The sequence below is a fragment of the Urocitellus parryii genome, unplaced genomic scaffold (assembly GCF_045843805.1).
Source record: "Urocitellus parryii isolate mUroPar1 unplaced genomic scaffold, mUroPar1.hap1 Scaffold_4291, whole genome shotgun sequence".
Classification (NCBI taxonomy): domain Eukaryota; kingdom Metazoa; phylum Chordata; class Mammalia; order Rodentia; family Sciuridae; genus Urocitellus; species Urocitellus parryii.
Window position 1 is genome coordinate 1 of NW_027553825.1, and position 6,571 is coordinate 6,571.

At 38.9% G+C, this 6,571-nt stretch overlaps 1 pseudogene; it reads right to left on the reverse strand.

The window, feature by feature from the left end:
- Positions 1-3,868: 3,868 nt before the first annotated feature.
- LOC144252420 (Golgi apparatus membrane protein TVP23 homolog B pseudogene) lies at positions 3,869-4,557 on the reverse strand (annotated as a pseudogene).
- Positions 4,558-6,571: the final 2,014 nt, after the last annotated feature.

Here is a 6,571-nt window from a genome sequence, read left to right on the forward strand (position 1 = left end):
AGCTGGAATTACAGGCATGTGCCATAGCACCCAGCTTACTCTGCTTTCTTTCTAAGGCATTCATTTAGTTTAGGGAACAGAGTAGAGCTTTTACAAACTTTTCCTACATTAAAATTAAAGTATCACCGAGAATGTAATATCTCATAAAGCTAGTCTAGATTCTTAATGAGGAAAGAAACCTAAATTACATTTTAAATGTTAAGTCTTCACCTCATACACATTTTCCATCTATAGAAATTTAATCCAATAAAATATAATTTCTTACTATATCAGACGTTTTATAATCACTACATAAATTAAAGTGTATGGAAATGAGAAATTAATTAAATATGTATAATAACCCCTTTACTCTTTCTGAATCTTTTTATAGCACTGAATTGGATATGATAACTATTTACAGGGATTAGTTCATGGAATACATTTTATTACATTTAATTTAGATTTATCTCTCAAAAACATTTGGAGTTTTATTAAGTGAGAAAAAGAGGATAATTTAGATATTAGGAACATGTGGAAGATAAATGAAAACAGTTGAGAAAATGTGAAACAAAAATTTCATAGAATTCCATAGCTTCTATTGTGATTGCTGAACAATTTATCATTTAAAATAATTTTTATGCAAACCTTGAATAATGGACTCAATTGTTGTTATGCATAGAGTCAAAAGGTGTTTCCTTTTGCATGATTGCCACCATATTCACAGTGTATGTTTAGATTGTGTATTGAAAATTTCAAGTCGTTTTATTCTCTGGACCTCTATCTCTCACTATGTGAAAAAAAAACTGAAATGAATTAAGGACTTAAATATAAAACAAGACATTATGACATTATGAAACTACTAGGTAGAATCATAAAAGAAATGCCAGATAACTTTGGACTGAGCAAGGACTTTGTTTGTTTGTTTTTGTTTTTTAATTTTGTTTTTTTTAGACAAAGGAAAAAGAAGGCTTATTGCTTTGCTAGCACAGGAGAAACACAGGGGACTCCTGTCCCAAAGGCTGTGATTCTGCCCATCAGCAGTGTGTGTGTGTTTGTGTGTGTGTGTGTGTGTTTGTGGGGGCGTGCCCACAGGCACATTAGCGATTCCACTTGGTTTTCAGTTTTTTACCTAGCATCTTTAACCCATTAGTGCAGTCTCTGTGGCCCTGGGAAAATGTCAAGTCACTTATATTTTCCCATTGTTGACCTGCTTCTGAGCAACCTCTCACGATAAAGATTTGCTTTCCCACTAAATATTCAGCTCTTTTTCCCTTTACTTTTTTTCTTCCATCCTCACTATGTGCACTTGGCTTTCCTTGCACTACTTGGGCAAATTCCTTCTTCTTTTTCTCATAGACCCTAATTCCAGTTTGAAACCATGGCCACTTAACACCCTTTTTCTGACTCAATAACTGTACATGTGAAGCAGAGCTCTCTTGGAGAGTATCTGAAACACTGTTCTTAAGGGCACCTGTACTGCTATCTTTGATTTAAATTAAAATAAAATTTAGCCAGGTGCAGTGGGTCACACCTGTAATCTCAGTGGCTTGGGAGGCTGAGGCAGGGAGAGTCCAAGTTCAAAGCCAGACTCAGTGACTTATATATTTTTTATTTTGAGATAGGATCTCAGTGAGATCCTATCTCAAAATAAAAAATATAAAAAGGGCTGGAAATGTGACTCAGTGGTTAAGTCCCCTGGGATTTAATCCCTGGTATAATTTTTTAAAAAATAAATCAATTAGTCTTTATAGGAAGGAAAAATCCAGATATGTAAGAAGAAAATTTAGAAAGAGTGCAGTGCCTAAAAGGGTCTGGGTGCTTTAGGGAGCCAGGAGGGGACAGAGCATGGCAACTCTTGGCTTCTGAGCTTCTGAGGTGTTCTCTTTTACTTCAGGGAAAGACAGTAGAGGACAGAGGTCCCACTTGGCAGTGGTGTGAAGGACAGCAGGTCTGGCTGGAGGAGTGCTGGCTGCAGCAGGTGAGCTGCCAGCCTTCTTTGTGCCTGTGTCTGGTTCCGCTACAGCTGAGTCAGAGAGGCCACTGCCAGGTGGCAGCAGAACGAGCTATGTGGACCTGGCAAGGTCATGTTTCCGCTATGAGTTCTGCATCAGTAGGCTCACTTTGGACCTCTCAGAACTCTGGGCTTATTGATCAGCAGCCCAGGTGTGTGGGAAGCTGGAGCTCACTGAAGGGGAAGTCTGAGAGCAATTCAGCCCCCACTTCCCACTCCTGTCACCTCCACTCTCTAAAGCAGAGTGGGGAGATGGCAACAAACGCACTTGACAAAACAGTTACTCTACATGTTGAACAGCTGTAACTTCCTGATTGGAGTTAGAAGCAATAAAGCAGGGTGGGGGCAGAAAAGAAGGTTTTCACATCTACTGTTTTCTTTTTCTTCTTCTCCTTTTTTTTAGTGCTAGGGATTGAACCCGGAACCTTGCACAGTTCTACCACAAATCCTCATCCAGCTCTTTAAAAATTTTATTACATTTTGAGACGGGGTCTTGCTAAGTTGCTTAAGGTCTCACTGAGTTTCTGAGACTGAACTTGTAACCCTCCTGCCTCTGCTTTCTGAGCATCTGGGATTATAGGTGTGCACTACCACACCTGACTTATCTACTACTTACTAAGGGTACAATCTACATAATACCACTGTTCACCTATTTTAAGTGTAGTGTTGGTGAGTTTTAGTGAATTTATACCACCTCACCTCCCACTTTTGATCTATATGAAATAAAGTGGAGGAAAAGTCACCTGGGTGGACATAGATGAAATATGAGAGGGCTTGTGGTTCTGCCTGCAGCCCCATCACAATTTTTTTTTGCTCTGTAAACAATAGTTTTATACAAATATAAAGTTGTGCATCTTCCAAGCTATCACTCCAACAGACATTTATTCAACTAAAACAAAACATATTTAAAAATATTTTAACAATGTACAAATACATTCACAACATAATCGGCTGATTAAAAGATTCCAACAAAGTTTCCAGTACCGACAACAGAATTTACAAATGCCTACAATAATTTGTAGATTGGTTTAGTTTACAGTTAACTATATTTCCTTGTTTAAGAAATATTATTAATACAAATGTATGATTTATAATATCCCCCTTATAGCAAGAAAAAATAGATTCATAAAATAAAATGTCACTAGGCATTTATTACACCAAATATTTAAATGATTATTCTTACTATGACATAAGAATAATATTAATTTAGTACTAAAAGATATTATTAGTCCAAAGACCACCAAAGAATTTCCAGGAAGTTCCAAAATAAAAATCTGACTATCCTTTCCATGAAATAAGTAGAATAGCAGCAATCCCTGGGTATCCCTTAAACATAAACTATAAAGATTCCATTTATTATTTAGGCCTTAAGTATAAAAATAAAAGAAAATCTTAGAAACTAGTTAACACTACCAGCCTGAATTTGGTTTTCACTTGTGCATATCTAAGGTAAGCAATTTCAACATGAAGTATATATTTAAAATTAACATTTTTTCTAACTTTTTAACTCATACACAAGCCAAGTGCTTATTCTTAATCATGGAATCAACTTATTTCTGAAAATAATCTACAGAAATAGTATGTAAACACACATACCTTTAAGATAGACTAAGAATATCCTATATTCTATGGATCAAAATGCAAATATCTCTGTAATATGTGTAAACCTAACACATTAATTTGGGATATACTGATACATTACTATATGCATACATATGTACACCATAAAATAAATTCTGACAATGTTTCTAGTGATATCATCATACTTCCCAGCCTCAACTACTAGAAAAAGAAAATAAAAACTTTGTTTAAAAAAAGAAAACAGTTTTAATAGTAACTTTGTAAGTGAAAACAAAACAAACAAAAAACAATGTTCCTCTATGCAACTGGACTGAGCTCTAAACAGTTCATAATCAAGAATCTCTTTGCCCTTCCCCAATATGACAGAGAACATAAGCTTTCTCTCTGTTCATTTCCAGTGTTTTGTTTTAAAAACTGCTTTCTAAGATACGAGATAGCCATGCTGGTTAAATTCTTCTGGCTGCCCGCTTTGCACCTGATGTAACCACACAGGTTGGCACTCTGTAGTACCACACCCATGATAACCACAGCCAACCACTTCACTCTGAAGGAGAAGAGAGTACTAAAGGCAAATATCACCCATAGCACTGGACAGGCAATTAGTCTTAACCAAGAGATTCTTGATTCAGCCTCTAAAACAGTGTTATTCTCCTGAGGAGATACCTTCCTGGACTCAAACACCCAATGATTCTTTCCATCATCATCAATATGATTCCACCACGGAAGGCCTACCATCAGTCTACCTGTGACATTCTTCATGCCCCAAAGTCACATGACAACAACAGGATAATTGTCACCATACAGGCAATAAAGATGCTGCTGAGCAATTCACAGAGAAGATAGACTATAATGGCACTGACTCGGAAGAACAAATGGAGAAATGATGCCACTGGATGTCGGGTTTTGGATTTTCTTGGTCTATTAGTTGTCTCTTCTGTGTCAAACAATGAAACATCTTTGTCATCATTGCTGTCCTGAGACAACATGGCAACTGTGTGCCAGCCCCGCTTCGTCTTGTCCCATTTGAATTAGGACTTTGTCTCCCCATACATGTGGCAGGAAGCTGTGCTAAGGGTTTGCTGATGTTGGTTGGAGGAGTAGCAGTTTGAGAACTTTTACTTTTTTGAAGGGAAGATGGGGAAGGTAAAAGAGGCCAATGACAACAGAGATGGCCTGAGGGGTTTAGGTCTGGGGTAGGGGAAAAATGTGAAAGGGATGCAACCAAGCAAACTCTACAGCCTCTTTTACTCAGTCTCCTCTATCCAGCTGTAGCATCAGCACCTGGGAATTGATTAGAAGTGCAGTGTCAGGCCCCAGTCTCAGACCTACTAAATCAGGACCTATATTTTGACAAGACCAGGTCCTGTGTAAGTGCAGGGAAGTTTGGGAAGCACTGATGGTCTCCTGGCATTCCCAGAACAAAATGCCACAGGCCAAGGGCAGCCAGGAAAGTGGGCCTACAGTCTGGTCTCATCAGGATGGGAATGATCACTGAGAGGGGTGGAGAATAGCATTTCAAATGGTGAATTCAATTTTAAAAATCAGCTTTTTTGAGGGTAGGGAGTACCAGGGATTGAACTCAAGGGCCCTTGACCCCTGAGCCATATCCTCAGCCCTATTTTGTATTTTATTTAGAGACAGGGTCTCACTGAGTTGATTAGCATCTTTCCGTTGCTGAGGCTGGCTTTGAACTCAAGATCCTCCTGCCTCAGCCTCCCAAACTGCTGGGATAACAGACATGTGCCACCATGCCCAGCCCCAAATTTAGCATTTTTGCAAGCCATGTTGGGATAAAGATAGATAACATCCTCAAAAACTAAATTATAACATCATTAAAGGACCATTCCTAGAAAATCCCATTGTCTTTTGTGTCTCTTGCCTGAGACTAGTTTTCTCAGCTCCATTTGTAGTAACTTTTTCTGGGGCTGGGAGCTAATTAGGAATGTGAGTTCAATAAGGATTTCTTAGATATATTTAACCAGGTGGAGTCCTGGAGATGATCACACTCACAAGATATTAGATTGAAGATGTAGTACAGGAAATCAGTTTGAATTATAAGCAAAAGGAAAATCACTTCTTCCCTAATAAGCTTCCCTTTACATTTAAACTGTACGCAAAGTCCTGTTTACTAATATTGTCGCCTCTCTGACCTTTGCTTCCTGTCCTGGCAGGCTTTCAAGAACATGCTGCTCTAGCAGGACTGAGAGGAGTCCAGAAGCACCGTCTGCATTCCTGACTCCAAGTCTTGCGGTCATGATGGTTCATTTACCAGTAATGGCTTCCTCTTCCCACTACCCCTTTTCTTCCCAACAGATATTCAAGACAAGGTTTAAGTGGTGTTTTTCCACAAAGCCTGTTCTAATCACTCCATTCTGTAGTGGACCTGCCTTTTCTTATCTCTGTAGTCCTATATTTAGAACACTTAGAGTTCTTAGTGCAGGCTGCTTTGTGTTGTTATTTGGTGTGGAGGATCATCAAGAACAGATGCTCCCTGCTCTTGTTCCCCTAATATCATACCTGGGTCACAGAAAGTACTCACTAAAGATTTCACAGGTCCCTTCAGAAGTCCAGAGAGCCCTGGACCACTGCAACCTTTGAAGGCCATATTTCCAACCTCACCCAACCCTAGCATCCTGATGAGTTTTCAATGACTTTAACAAACTTTAACTTTTGGCCTCCTTTCTCCTAATTCTGTCAAGTAAGCTTATTCCTATCCTTTATATGCTATGGTGTTAGTCAACTTCTTGTTTCTGTGACAAAAATACCTGACAAGAACAATTTAGAGGAAGAAAAGTTTATTTTGAGCTCATAGTTTCAGAGGTTTAGTCTATGGTTGGCTGACCCCATTGTTCTGGGCCCAAGGTGAGGGTTAATATCATGGTAGCCAGGAAGCAGAGAGAGCAAGAGAAAAAGGGCCACAGGGAAGATGAACCCTTCCAGGTCACATTCCAAGTGACCCACCTCCTCCAGCCATGTCCCACCTGCCTACAGTTATCACCT